Here is a 16,511-nt window from a genome sequence, read left to right as displayed (position 1 = left end):
AAGGGGTTAAAAAATGGAACTGCTCCTAAAGCAAAAACAGATCTGGGGAATAAAGACACAGAGCTGATTTTATGAGTTCCTCTATACTGTATATGATTCTTCTTTCTTTAATAACACGTTTTAGTAAGTTTCTATTTAAAAAAAAAAAAAAAAAGGAATATATAAGATTTGTAAAATATGCGCATACAATTTTTTACCCATACACTACTGTGTAAGATTTTCTTGGAAAAAAGAGGTCTCATGTCCTAACCAGACGCGATGCAATATTCCAGCGACAAGCAATTTGACTGTCCACACTAGACACGGGCCGTTTCTCAAAACCAAGTTTGCAAACTTCGGACTCGCATCCTTGGTAGTTATGACTTGGCAAGTTCGACTCAGGAGAACGAGCTCCCGTGGACGGGAGAACACAAGTCCGGTGATTCTGCAAATGGAACAGCAGCGTTCTTGATAACGTCACTCAGCTCGCTCTGGCTTCTCCGGTTATCTCTTTATGTATATTTTAGCCAACAATAAAACGAAATTTGTTATAAAACACCACTCTGCCTCTTTTCGTTTTATTTAAAAAAACAAACAAAAACATATTAATAGTCTCAGGCAACGAGTGATTGATTATCTGCAATGTGCATATATTTATAACAAAACGAAATATTAAACAACCCTGCCTCTTTTCGTATATATTTCAAAAATATTAAATGTAATACTATTTGTGCTTACTCTGATTAACTTCACTGTAATAAAATGAAATAGGCTATAACATAAAACAAAACCATGTCTCTTTGTTTTATGTCAGTTTTAATGATCAATAATAGCCATTATAAAAGGTAAGAATATACAATAAGAAATAAAGCAAACAATTCAGTCAAGCGTACAAAATCAGCGCTTTAGTAGGATACAAAAGTTAAATAGCCATATATAAAGTTATGAACAAACGTCACGTTGCCCTCAGCCAAAACGGAGCCAGCGGCAAACGTCAGAAGGACAAGCCGAGATAAGGCTGCTCTCGGCTGGGTACATGAGCGCTGAGCGTCCGGTGATCGCCTGGATCTCACAACTCCGACAACGTCAGATCAAATTGTCAGAAAGGCGCAATCTGTATCAATAAAACACAAATTTGAGCTTTAAACCAACACATTCTTGCCTGAAAAACTCTTAAAACTACATATCATGACATAAAAACAGTAATATGTTTAAATTATGCGGGGTTTCTCCTTTACTATTGACGCTTGCTGGTTAGTGCGAGATGCATTCTGGGATACCTGGCTGTCTCAAGTCTGCACAAGTCACCTCTCGATGCATCCTCGATAAAAGGGGCGGATCAAGAACACATCCGAGAATTTGAACTGAACTTGGCTAGATGTGAACTTTGAATTGGAACAGTACTTGGACAGCGACTGATGACGTTTCACAAGTCCACGAGAGCACAAGTACAGACAAGTACGCATATTGAGAAACGGCCACGATGTGACAATGAGAAGCAATAAAATCAATCAAAAAAACCCAGCCAATCAGAAGAGAGTATGGGCGGGCTCTCTTGGCAAGAGCACAGCAGACGCAATGAAATGGGTCAGTAGATAGTAAAATTCATAAATATTACACCATTTAAACATTATTTAAAGTACATACGGAGTGACTGAAACAATCTTGTCATAGAATACATTTGTTTGTTTGCATTGAGTTGACAGTTTGAATGTTCTTGTGCCCATTTATTTATTTTCAAGATCTGAGGTTAATTAGCCAGTGTTGTTTTCATTACAGCTAAAAGCTGGGAACACAGAATGAAATTTAAACTCACATTAGATGCTTTTAACAGTAAATAAAGCACATAAACAGTGCCTGATATTATCACTGACATACTTTGTGTTGCTGTTCCAGTCGCAATGTCACGGAGAAATATAGAAACCGTTTCTAAATAAAATCATCGCGTGTCGCGGCTGGTTAGGACCATAGACTAAAAAAAAGGACGCGACGCCGCTTCTTTCCATAGTATTGAACTGAAGCCAAAACGGACGCCGATGGGCGCTGACACGTTACGCAAAAACGTCAAAAAAAAAAAAGGCTATTCTGTTTCTAGAGCAATAATATTTTTGAAACAGCAAATTCAGTAGATAAACTCAATATAATATGCCACTAGAAAACAACTCTAAAATGTCAGAAACGGTCCTGCCATTTTAAATAAAGGGTTAAACTAACGTTACAGGAGATCGACTGCTGTAGACAGTGCTTTATAGTTAATTAGATAACGATCACCTGCTTTTTTCCCCCGTCATGGCTAACGTTAGGCATGTTATCTTAACTAATAACGTTTATTAATTAGCTTATGAAGCCCACAATTAACATTACCAAGAAAAGCTCAGATATCCATCAGATCCTGTAGGTCAGTTAGTATAGTTTACTGCTGAACAGCTCATTTTGTTGTTGTGAAATAACACAGAAATTGAAAATTAATAGTTAGTTATATATCTTCAATCTCCCCTCGAAGCTCCGACAGTCCTCAGAGAAGCTGTCAATCAATTGTGAATCACGACGACACGCCCCGTTTCTATAGCACCAAATTGCTAGCTAAAATCAAACTTATCACAAAAACGAACAATTGAATATAAATCAGCATGATAACAACTACCTCAAATGACCAAAACCATCTTTTGGAAAATTTCATTTGAAGCGTAATTTATTTTTAAGTTTTAACTTAAGTCTCATTTGTCTGTATTGAGAGGGCGGGGTTTATGACCTGTACTGCATCCAGCCTCCAGGGGGCAATCAAAGAGCCCGCAGCTTCACTTTTCAGGACGTATGAGGAACCATAGACATATATTATATGTCTATGTGAGGAACACCCGGTTAGGACAAAAACTCCGATAACTTTAATCGCGTCACAGCATCGCGTCGTTTCTGGTTAGGACACGGTGCTGTCAAAGGCTCCTTTATATATATATATATATATATATATATATATATATATATATATATATATAAAACAAAAGTAAAACCAGTAATATTGTGAAATATTAAAAAAAAATATATAAAAATTGAAATACCTGTTTTCTATTTTAATATATTTTAAAATGCAATTTATTTAATGCCATTTTCAGCAGCCATTACTCTAATCTTTAGTGTCAAATGATCGTTCAGAAATGATTCTAATGTGCTGAATTGGTGCTTGACACTTAACACTTCTTTTTATCATCATTCACGGTTGTGCTTTTTAATATTTTTGTGAAAACCATAATTTTGTTTTGGGAAATTTCTCCCCCAGCAGCAATATATTACATGATATTTACATGATTTTTAAGCTAACTTTTTTTAAACATGTTTTTTTTTGGATTGATATATTTTGAGACCAAAAAAAGTAGGCCTACGCTTTTTCTGCTCCATTGTGCCCCCTTGTACGCCCTTCCATCAGCAAAAAAGCATCTTTCACAAAGCCATTCTATCTTATCAACATTCTATCACAACACATCTCAGGGAAATGTTCTCTGATTCACGAGGACAAGCTCTCGGAAACAAGCCAGCATGAGATTACCATCACGCTGCTCTGGGTACAAATACCTTACATCCTGACTTCAGATGTGCAAGTGATAGTTTGTAATTCTCCTGTAAAATCAGCTGGCATTTGTAAGAGAATTTTTTATGGCCTGGAGTGTCACAAAGGCTGCAAATGCAGTCAATAGCCTTATGCTGCTGAATAAGGGAGCAGCTTTGTATGCCAAGTACAAACATCAGAACAGTTTGACAGTATCTTGTACATAATAAAAGAAATAATAATAAAATCTTCAGGAAAAAATACAAAGACACATGCACATAAAGTACAAAAATCTGAATAGTGGGACATTTTCTTGTATATAATAATAATAATAATAATACCAATAATAAAAAAAACAACACAAAAAACACACATGCAAACCCACATAAAGTAAGTCAAGGCCATTTACTTTTTTTGGTGTTGTCTGCCGTGCAGCATCACGGCTCTGACAACCCTCCATTTCTTTTCGACAGCACACTCTGAGCGACTTGAATGAACTGGCAATTCATACTGACACAAAACAAATGGATATTTCATTTCTTGAATCTATTTCTCAGACCTTCTGCACTGCCATTAATCAGACAGCCTGAAAGTTTGCAAAGGGGGTGTGGCCTAGACGCTTGCTCAAACGTACTGTAAGAAAACTCTTTCATTAACAATGCTTTTTTTCTAATCCACACACACAGTGATTCACTCAATTAGCCTCCTCTCAATGTCATTAGCGTGTCATTAAAAACACATTATGCAAATTAATATGTTATCTATAATGTTACGTGCTAATGACCACAAATAAGCTGTCAAAGACTTTTCACACCTAATCAAAGCTTCGGCTGATCTAGGTGTTTTCATTTCCACACATTGTCACACTATGACACAAATTATAACAACACAACTACGAAGGATACCACAAAGTCCTCATCCTTTTGGCCAAAGTTTCATATGAATTCAGAAGAAATTTCATTTGCCAGCAACCTATTTAACAAAAATATGTTCTAAAAGAGCATTTTGCTAATGTTCTTATTAAGTTATGAAAATGTTATTTCACAATGTACTCAGAATGTTCATAACGTCCAGTTTGAAAAACATTTTTCTTGGTTATGTGAACGTTATGGGAACATTCCATTCTTCAAACATACAGGAATGCTACTTTTGAATGTTCTCTGAATGTACAAACAAGTAGTAACATTTAACGTTTCAGAAAAAAAAAAAAAAAAAAAAACCTGCCATGAATTATGTATAACAACATTTTTGTGCTAACGTTTTAAGGACATTCTATTACATTCTATTAACGTTACTGGAAAAACAGTTGTTCGTAACTTTGAGAAAACCTTGCCAGAATGTTAGCCGAAGTTCTGAGAATGTTCCCTGTTAGCTGTTATGTCTCAAGGAGAATCTGGGTTGGATCTTCTCTGGTCCCAAAGTCCACCAAGAAAGGATAAAAGACACAGAAGTTTCATCAGCATCCATTTTAGTCTGTAAGACAGTAGCGCTGTGTCTGAAATCAAATACTTCACCTATATAGTATGAAAAAACAGTATGCCAAAAGAGTAGTATGTGTGAATACATATTCAGTTCAATTTACATTTATTTGTATAGCGCTTTTCACAATACATATAGTTTCAAAGCAGCTTTACAGAAAATGTGTGTGTCTGCATTAAAATTTAGATTGATCTGTTATCAGAGGTGACAGGTATTCACCTTACTAATGGAACTGCCAGTTGTTTCAAATGATTATTAAACAGCAAGTACAAACTATGCAAAAGCAGCAGCCCTTCTGGCACACTCAGTGTCCGAATTTGCTCACTCTTTTTCATTTACTCCCTCGAGTGAACTATATTACTGGACTAATGTAGGGAATAGTGAATGAGGGTATGTGGGGCGATTTTAGACACAATCTAAATTATCTTACCAGTGCTGATGCTGCTCTCTCTCCTTTGATCTGGAAATTAGCTAATGATAAATAAATTGCAGCTTATATCTGTTGCTTCTGTGGACATGAACTCCATTAAGTTTGCATACAGTGCAGGAATTGAAGATCAGATTTATATTTGTTTTGCGGAGACATATTTATGTGGCCAATTGTAAATGGAAGAGTTTTAACATGATGGATAGAATCACATTAAAAAAAAAAAAAAAAAAAAAAAAAATCACATTAAGGGACCAAGTGTAAACAGGCCCAAAGATAAGATGGAAAATGCACATCATAACAATAATTAAATGTTTCTCAATCTGGGGCTCACAAATCCCTAGGGGTTTGTGAGGAAACTGCGGGGAGTTTGTGAGTTTATGAAAAGATAATTAGTTAAAACATAAAAATGTAAAATTAAAAACAAAAAAAAACAAAAAAAAACTGTACAACACTAACTGAAAAAAAGATTTTTATATTTATAATATTATAATAAATATTCATAATTTTACAATTTAAATTTTTTTTTTAATTTATTTGTTTACCTTCATGACCGTTAACTGATATCAGAGAGCCATGAACGTGCAAATTTGTTGTTAAATTATTGAAATATTGAAAAGACAGTTCAATCAAAAATGAAAAAAAAAAAAAAATTCTGTCATCATTTACTTACCCTCATGTTGTTCCAAACCTGTCATTTGTTTTAGTAATGTTTTTTTTTTTTACCCCCTCTGAGTTAAATATACTTTAATTTTATAGAATATTTATTGTAATTTTTGCTAATTCTAGTTTTATTCAAAATAAATGGCATACATGTAATTTTAATCAAGAAAAAAATACATTTAGTTAAACCAAATATTCAAGGTAGTAAATAATGACAGAAGTTTCATTTTTGGGTGAATCTCAGGAGGTACATAAAATTAATATTTTACATCAAAGGGATTTGGTTGATTAAAAAGCCTGGGAATCCCTGGCTTAATTGAATGCTTTTAATTAAAACATTCTGTTGACAAATACACGAATGAGGAAAATTATAACACTGCAAGATATTAACAATGACTGATGTACAATGCTGAAAAAGTGAAAATGTAAACTGCATGTGTGTTTAACTTGTCATGTGTTTGGCAGCTCATTAAAGGGTTAGTTCACCCAAAAATGAAAATTAGAGCTTGCGCCCCCTACTGTCTGACGCCTTCTCCAGGACCACATCCCAGGTGTGGGATAAGGTGTAGGCTCCCTCGTCCCGGTTCATGGTCCTTGGTGCACGTTTCCTAATTTCAATGGCCTCTTTAATCCAGCGGTGATATTTGTTACTTTCAGCACGGATGACCCTGGCATTATCCCAATCCATGATATGATTTTCCCTCTTACAATGATCTGATATGGCCGATTTGAGATTTACCTGTTCTGATTAAAGAGGCCATTGAAATTAAGAAACGTGCACCAAGGACCATGAACCAGGACGAGGGAGCCTACACCTTATCCCACACCTGGGATGTGGTCCTGGAGAAGGCGTCAGACAGTAGGGGGCGCAAGCTCTCCCTACTGTCTGGCAAAACAACATAAGCAGCCTATAAGACACGTCACAGCAACATCACGTGACGCTTCTGACGAAGGCTACAGGAAGTAGCCGAAACTAGTCAAGCAGGTAAACAAAAAACGTTTCTGTCTATCTAAAAGAAACAATATAGTACTTAACGTAAAGAAGACAGTATGAATCTACTTGAAAAAATGCTGAATAAAGTCGTAGTTTTTCTTATTTTTGGACCAAAATGTATTTTCGATGCTTCAACAAATTCTAACTGACCCTCTGATGTCACATGGACTACTTTGATGATGTTTTTATTACCTTTCTGGACATGGACAGTATACCGTACATACATTTTCTATGGAGGGACAGAAAGCTCTCGGACTAAATCTAAAATATCTTAAACTGTGTTCCGAAGATGAACGGAGGTCTTACGGGTTTGGAACGACATGAGGGTGAGTCATTAATGACATAGTTTTCATTTTTGGGTGAACTAACCCTTTAAGGTCTCCATGTTGCCTGATTGCTAGATTGAAGACAACAAACCAATATTTCAGCCATAATCACAACTGCTCACAAATCTAAAAACCTGCTCAATAATCTAATAAGCTCACCTCACCAGTGTTAGGGCATTAGTAAGCTTAAACCCAAAAACAAAAAACAAAAAACCAACAGAAACAAGACTTGTTCTTCTTCACCTAAATCTAAAATGTATGAAATGCTTTTCCTTGAGACACCTTTTCATACACTTTTTACTCCTTACACCCTTTCATGATATGTCAGGCCTGAAGAGGGCCTGAGGTGCGGTGCATATTTATGCTCCTGTATCACTGCGAGGAGGCGGAGGCCAGAGGGGCTTTTCTCCACGTTACCATCTAATAGAGAACAGGGGAGAGCTGCAAACAGCTTCTCTGCTGCAGGAGGGACATTCTGGCTTTTTCGTACATAAATTCTGATCCTTTTATTCCTGGTTTGTGCTCATGGCATGGATCCATGTGAGAAGAAACCAATGCTGACCCACACATTGAACTGGCTTGATAAAATAAAATAAAAAAACTCCTATAAAGATCCATATTATGATGATGCAAATAATGAAAGTATATGCATTTTTAAGTGTAAAACATCTGTGCCACTAACAGCATCAAATGGAATTGATACTAATTATATAAGCATGCTCTTAAAACAATAGATACTAATTATGTAAGCATGCTCTTACAGTATCTACAAAGTCCTATTTATAAAGTAACCTGAATTGAATTGATCAGCACCAAAGCACTGAAAAAATGACCTAGCCTCCCAATAATAATGATAAAATAATAATATATATGTACCGTAGACATCGCTGCAGAACAATATTTTGGAGTTCATGCACACATTATTTTGTTGTGCTGAAAATGTACACTTGATGTAAAACCTTTTTGTCTTAGTATTAAAAAGGCCCTTTTTCACAGTCTTGATTTTGTTTTTGCAGTCTACAAGAGTAGGTTTTCATGCTTGAATGGTTAAAAAAAACATTACTTTTCACATATTTTAAATTGATGTAGCACCTCTTTTCCCAGTCTGTTAGTAACGCTCTGTTTAGTTACAGTCTCTATTAAGCCCCTCCTTCCGAAAAGCACAATGTGCTCTGATTGGTTGGCTCTGTTGTGATTGGTCAACAGCTTTGAGCGTGTTTCAGAAATTTAATGTTTCAACACACTACTAACGCAACTCAACCAGGCCTTGTCCCTTTTTCTGCATATGCCTTAGGCAAGAAATATTTAAATGAGGAATATTCATGCTCAAACAGCAACATTACACACTGAATAAAGTTGAAAATGTAAAAAAAAAAAAAAATAATAGGTCCTCTTTAATATGTGCTTTAATTTTTAATATTCTGTTCTGTGCTGAACTTTATTACATCCTATGGCCCAAAAAACAGATCTCTTTTTTAGCAAACACATATCCGCAGAGACGAGCAAGTGGCACACTTATACTAATGCTCTGACTGTCCTATGTTTGTAAAATAGGATGGATGCACCCATTAGGATATTACTTTTAGCCATTGCAATTCAACGACAGTGTGGTTTGGAACTGCTTTGGACCACGTTCTGAGTGAAAATCACATTTCCCAAACTCAGCATCATTCTCGTTCAAAGTTCATCTCTTGGTGGGATTCATTCACAATGACTTAACTCAACTCAACTCCCATATGTGCATCCACCAGACCCCACATCAGATCAGTGCACAAAGATGCAGAGGTTGATGAAAAACAGCTGTGCTATAAACTATCCCTCAACTCTCATGTATGGGACAAATTGCCGTTGTCACCCCTGCAGATATTTCGGTTTCATATTGGCAGAAAGAGCTGTACAAAGGAAATAAATGTGACAGGGAGGCAGGAAAATATAAACAGGGGGAGACGGCCCATCAATCAGCCATGGTCAGACTCAGAGGGAATCAGACCCCTTCTGTGGGTGCAGTCCGTTCTGCCAGCCTGTCCATTAACTCCTCGTTAAAGTTCAGACTGTCGCTCGCCATCCATTCATCTCACTCTGTTGCTTAACCTTCTGACAGCCTTCACAGGTTCAGCAAACACTGACACAAACACACATACACACTTTCTCCAAGGTTGGGGAAGCTACTTTGGAAATGTTGTTTTTCAAGTTACAAGCTACTCATATTTTTCAGTAAACAAAACAACAAATCTATCTATCTATCTATCTATCTATCTATCTATCTATCTATCCATCCTTTCATTAATTACTCACCCTCATGCCGTTCCAAATCGCTAGATTTGGAGAAACATTAGAGAAAGAAACATTAAAGGTCCAGAGAAGTAGTAAAGACATTGTTAAAATAGTCAATGTGACTACAGTGGTTCAGCCTTAATGTTATGAAGCGACAAGAATACTCATTCTGTGCAAAAACAAAACAAAAATAACGACTTTATTCAACAATTTCAAGTATGCTGGCTCCGCATTAGTGTTGTCAAAAGTACACACTTCGATGCCAAGTCGTTACTGAAATTTAAAAAAATGCTTTGAGTGCTGTTGAATAGATTTCTTAAACATCTCTGATTGGCATTGTGTTCATATGCTCAACATATATGTCTGATTAGCTACAATGATCAACGTACGGGAGCGTTTGAAAGTAGGAGCGGGAACATTTGAAAGCAGGAGTCGATCGGCGGACCGGTCCACTGATATACGCCTGCTTTCAAATACTCTTGTGTGTATCTGTTTAAGCACTCAGTGAAGAGCATCACTGATGTCTATTTACAACATGTTTTTTAAGTGTTGATCATTGTAGCCAATCACAGACATATCTGATGAGCACTTGAACACAATGGCCAATCAGAGGTGTTTTACGAATCCTCTCAACAGAACTCAACTCAGCATCACATTTTTAAAATTTCAGTATCAACTTGGTATCAAAGTTGGTACTTTTGACAACACTACTCAGTATTGGCCGACGCTGTTCACGTGAGCACCATGACGCATGCGTGTGATGCTGATGCAGGAGCCTGCCAATACTGAGTCTGCATTCTGATGTAGAACAAGGAAGCTCTGCAATGTGTCTTCAACATAAACAATGTAGAAGAATGACAGGGTAGGGAGGATATTGTTGAATAAAGTCATTATTTTTTATTTGTTTTTGCGCACAAAAAAATATTCTCCTCACTTCTTAACATTAAGGTTCAACCACTGTAGTCATGTTTACTATTTTAAAGGTGCCCTAGAACTTTTTTTTAAAATGTAATATAAGTCTAAGGTGTCCCCTGAATGTGTCTGTGAAGTTTCAGCTCAAAATACCCCATAGATTTTTTTAAATTCTTTTTTTTAACTGTCTATTTTGGGGCATAATTAGAAATAAGCCGATTCAGGGTGTGTGGCCCTTTAAATCTCGTGCTCCACGCCCCAAGAGCTCGCGTTTGCATTAAACAACATAAAAAAAGTTCAAACAGCTAATATAACCCTCAAAATGGATCTTTACAAAGTGTTCGTCATGCAGCATGTCTAATCGCGTAAGTACAGTGTTTATTTTGATGTTTACATTGATTCTGAATGAGTTTGAGGCTGTGCTCCGTGGCTAACAGCTAATGCTACGCTGTTGGAGAGATTTATAAAGAATGAAGTTGTGTTTATGCATTATACAGACTGCAAGTGTTTAAAAATTAAAATAGTGACGCTCTTGTCTCCGTGAATACAGTAAGAAACGATGGTAACTTTAACCACATTTAACAGTACATTAGCAACATGCTAACGAAACATTTAGAAAGACAATTTACAAATATCATTAAAAATATCATGTTATCATGAATCATGTCAGTTATTATTGCTCCATCTGCCATTTTTTGCTATTGTCCTTGCTTGCTTACCTAGTCTGTTGATTCAGCTGTGCACACCCAGACGTTCTGCCCTTATCTAATGCCTTTCATAATGTTGGGAACATGGGCTGGCATATGCAAATATTGGGGGGCGTAACAGTCGGTGTTATGTTGAGATTCGCCTGTTCTTCGGAGGTCTTTTAAACAAATGAGATTTATATAAGGAGGAGGAAACAATGGAGTTTGAGACTCACTGTATGTCTTTTCCATGTACTGAACTCTTGTTATTTAACTATGCCGAGGTAAATTCAATTTTTGAATCTAGGGCACCTTTAACAATATCTTTACTTTTCTGGACCTTGAATGTAGTAATTTCGTTGCTTTCTATGGGAACTCTCGGATTTCATCAAAAATATCTTAATTTGTGTTCTAAAGATGAACGAAGGTATTATGGGTTTGGAATGACATGATGGTGAGTAATGACAGAAATTTCATTTTTGGGTGAACTATCCTTTTAAATACATTCTTGTAAATGCTGTTTACTTGCATTGCTATATTAATGATTTACATGTAAACCAGTAAATATGGTTAGAAAATTGTATAAACAGAAACGAACACCATTAACCAAGATTATTAAATGATGTAAAAGTATTTCTATATCATGTTGTTATATCATGTTAGCTATTGCATAGTGTGTTACTATACTGTATGTTATATAAAACAAAGAACAGACATTGATGAACACTATATCATAATTTCTGTTTGATAGGACTACGTACTATTTGGAACCTGCTTAAGTACCCCCTGCCGGTTAGAGAGAGGCAATTTAGCCGGACATGATGTAATGCTAGGACCTCTTAGAATAATGCCGTTTCAAACCGAGACCCCCATAAACAAAGATACGCCAAGCTGTGCAAAGTTTATTCAGCCACTGAGGATTCTGGAGCATGTGTTCAGACGAACGTTCACTTGATTACAGTAAGCTTAAGCAAAGACTGTGAGAATCATCAAAGCTCTTGGTGTGGTATCAGCAGTCAAGCGTGTGGACACACCACACACTCATAGATCCATCCTCTATCTCTTTCACATTTTTTTTGCCTTGTGCAAGAGCTCGCCGCCTGAGAACTAAACTGCAAAACTGAGCTAACAGGAACCAATACCTCAGCTTCATTTCCATAAATTATCATGCCTCAGCAATGCAATACATAAAATCTAATTTATTATCATAATAAGGCACAAAAAGCTGCTCTTTGCATCGGTTGAAAATCATAACCCTGTAATTAAGTCAGAGAAAAGCAATTCAACCATGCTTCAGAGAGGCCTTGCCACTCACAATCTTTCCTGTTGGCACCTTTTGGATAGTTTTAATTATTTAACCAAATAACGGCTGTCTCTCAAAACTGTTTCCCAGACTAATACCACCTTACTCATTATTAATGTCAAGAGGAAATAGAGATCAGATATAGATTTGTTGCAGTCTATTTCCGTAGGACAAGCCTATATTTTATGAATTTCCATGAAAATGAGCCAAAATGGAGTCGTGCAAAATTCTTTCCCTAACAGAATTCTATTCCTCTTGGACTCCCAAAGTCATTCTATTTGTTGAAATAATTTTAAATGGGTACTTTATTCTACACCTGATATATTTATGCATGAATATCACAGTCCAAATGTTTAGGGTCAGTCAAGTATATGCATTAAATTGTTTAAAAGTGACAGTAAAGACATTTATAATGTTACTAAAGATTTCTATTTCCTTTTGAGCTTTTTATAGAAATATATTCATCAAAGGACCCTGGAAAAAAATGGATCATGGTTTCCACAAAAATATTTGTAATCCACAAACTTTTTTCAACATTGATAATAATAAGAAAAGTTTCTTGAGGACCAACTCAGCATATTAGAATGATTTCTGAAGGATCGTGTGACACTGAAGACTGGAGTAATGATGCTGAAAATTCAGCTTTGCCATCACAGGAATACATTACACTTTGAAATATATTAAAAATACATTCAAATTGTATATACTGTATATATATATATATATATATATATATATATATATATATATATATATATATATATATATATATATATATATACACAGTACAGTCCAAAAGTTTGGAACCACTAAGATTTTTAATGTTTTTAAAAGAAGTTTCGTCTGCTCACCAAGGCTACATTTATTTAATTAAAAATACAGTAAAAAACAGTAATATTGTGAAATATTATTACAATTTAAAATAACTGTGTACTATTTAAATATATTTGACAAAGTAATTTATTCCTGTGATGCAAAGCTGAATTTTCAGCATCGTTACTCCAGTCTTCAGTGTCACATGATCCTTCAGAAATCATTCTAATATGCTGATTTTCTGCTCAATAAACATTTATGATTATTTTCAATGTTGAAAACAGTTGTGTACTTTTTTTCAGGATTCCTTGATGAATAGAAAGTTCAAAAGAACAGCATTTATCTGAAATACAAAGCTTCTGTAGCATTATACACTACCGTTCAAAAGTTTGGGGTCAGTAAGAATTTTTATTTTTATTTTTTTGAAAAGAAATTAAAGAAATGAATACTTTTATTCAGCAAGGATGCATTAAATCAATCAAAAGTGGCAGTAAAGACATTTATAATGTTACAAAAGATTAGATTTCAGATACACTGTTCTTTTGAACTTTCTATTCATCAAATAATCCTGAAAAAAAATATTGTACACAAATATTTTGTACAATTATACACATTAAATGTTTCTTGAGCAGCAGATCAGCATATTAGAATGATTTCTGAAGGATCATGTGACACTGAAAACTGGAGTAATGATGCTGAAAATTCAGCTTTGCATCACAGGAATAAATTACTTTGTGAAATATATTCAAATAGAAAACAGTTATTTTAAATTGTAATAATATTTCACAATATTACTGTTTTTTACTGTATTTTTAATTAAATAAATGTAGCCTTGGTGAGCAGACGAAACTTCTTTTAAAAACATTAAAAATCTTAGTGGTTCCAAACTTTTGGACTGTACTGTATATATAGTTTGTCAAGATTAAATCAGAATTATTTGAGGTATCAGCATGCAATAAAGTGTAAACAACAACCATGAGGACGTTGCCGGCACCGTGCGAGTAAATAAGATAAGAAACTTGCTTGGAATTATAGCTGACACTGTGGAACATTCTGTGAGAAGAAATGGTTAACTCTGTAAAAAAAAAAAAAAAAAAAAAAAAGGAGTCATGGAGGCCAGGCATCTTCACATTTATCATGATTAATTCAGTTTTTCCGAGTGCAGTTATTCTTTTAAGCAGCCACTGCAGAGTAAGTGAGACCTGACGTGAACCAGCCCAAAATCTTCCCTCCTCCACTGTCACCTAACTCAACGCAGCTCAGAAGAGATTATTCTGAATGCGGCATGTTTGTTTTATTTATTTATTTATTTATTTATTTTCACGACAATCTTTAAGTTCCAGGAACTCAAGGATAGAATAAGGGGTCGGCTGTGGTTGCTAAGAGTTTTCCAAGATGTGAAGGCTTCAGAGTTGTTGTTAATTAAAAAAGACAGCCATACTATAGTATTGCTTTGTTGAATAGGGACAGAGAGACCTCCAAATAAACACAATGCACACAACTACCGGTGATTAATCAACGCTTACAGCAAACTTAAACTTAACTCTTCAAAAGAGTTCATTTAACAATGGTGATTAATTAATGGTTCGCCCACATACACACAAAGAGACAATTAACATATACAAACCCACATCACCCACATAATGTACTTAAGGAAAAGCCAAAGTCAAGTGCTATTCTAAAAACTTTTTGCATGTAAATGTGTTGCTGCAACACCATGCAAAACTCAAATACAGAGGCAGCAAGATGTCTTAAAAACAATTTGAAATAATTCATGTCATATTAAAATAATTGAATAATTAAAATTGTTAACCATTAAGGTAGTTCTACATGAAAACGGACATATCTGGAGAAAAATCAAGAACTCTGACATTTTTGGCAGCATAGAACCTTGGCAAACTCAACTGACAAATTTGTCATTTGTCCCGCCAACAAATGTCAGCGGATCTAAAACATATTGGCAAATTTAGTTTTTATTTCAAATCCTCCAGAGATATTTAAACATTTTATGTTTCCTTTAATAAATTTTAAGCTGGCTAAGCAAAGCGAGTCATGAGTTAAAGTTACAGTGAATGTCCAGGGTAGCAAATTCTGCATTCAAACAGTTTACATTAACAATAATTTGTAAGATTAATCACAATTATTTTAGTTTATATTTTTACTTTCTGTTAAAAAAGGTTTGAAATCAAGAAACACATCGATAGAAAATAATAGCCTATGTATGGAGACCTTTGACAATAGACCTTGGAGTTATGAAGGTCGAGATCTTCTGCTCTAATGAGAGGAAAACTGGCCTGTCATCTAGACACAGTCTGTCATCTTTCAGTACTTGCTGAGTACTGCAGTTCCAACACACTAATGAGAGGAGGGTGCACAGGAAGCAGAACCTACAAAGGAGGAAGTAGTTTGGTCAATACCTTTAGGTCTGGAGAGCAAAGAGGTGAGAGGAGAGATGCTCATCAAACATATTCCAGCATGTTCTGCATCTCATTAACTGTCACTACCACTACAACCTTTCCAGACTGCACCAGCAGAGGAGTGAACAACAATGTCAGGAACAAATTAACATCGCTAAACAACGTGAGAAATTTCATGAAGTAACTTGAAATATCATCCAGCATATTGGCTGCGATATTGCATTTGTTAAACATCAAGTGTGGTAGTGCAGGTGTGAGAGTGTTTCACTAGAATGGCACAGATGACACAGCATCTCCACAGACTGCAGCTGTTTCTAAAGCAATGGCATCACTTAACAGCTTTTATTACTGACAAAGCTACATCTAATAACATGCTTTTCATCTTACGAACACTCTAACACACAAATGGAGAAATAAATGCACACAAACAGCCCAAATCTGCTTTAAAATATGAGCAGGTATTGATACTACTGTCAAATGTAGGAATTATGCTGTTATTACAATGAATCATGCACTATATTAATCATTTAACATGCATGAAAGCTTTTTTTTTTTTTTTATAAAAGCATACAGAAGACCTTGAATTAAGTCACCTGTGGTACACTTAAAGAACTTCTCTTTTTATTAACAATTTCCTCGCCATTGATGGAATTTTCCATCATTTATGACACAATGGTTCACCGCCATTGACGAA

General features: G+C 35.4%; 1 protein-coding gene across 3 annotated transcripts in view; it reads right to left on the bottom strand.

The window, feature by feature from the left end:
* cdh13 (cadherin 13, H-cadherin (heart)) overlaps window positions 1-16,511 on the bottom strand; it is a 421,886-nt gene that overhangs the window by 40,957 nt on the left and 364,418 nt on the right. The gene's annotated exons all lie outside the window — the stretch shown is intronic.

Source organism: Megalobrama amblycephala, linkage group LG19 (genome assembly GCF_018812025.1).
Source record: "Megalobrama amblycephala isolate DHTTF-2021 linkage group LG19, ASM1881202v1, whole genome shotgun sequence".
NCBI lineage: Eukaryota > Metazoa > Chordata > Actinopteri > Cypriniformes > Xenocyprididae > Megalobrama > Megalobrama amblycephala.
The sequence above is the reverse complement of the archived record's forward strand: the minus strand, read 5'-3'. Positions and strand labels throughout refer to the sequence as shown.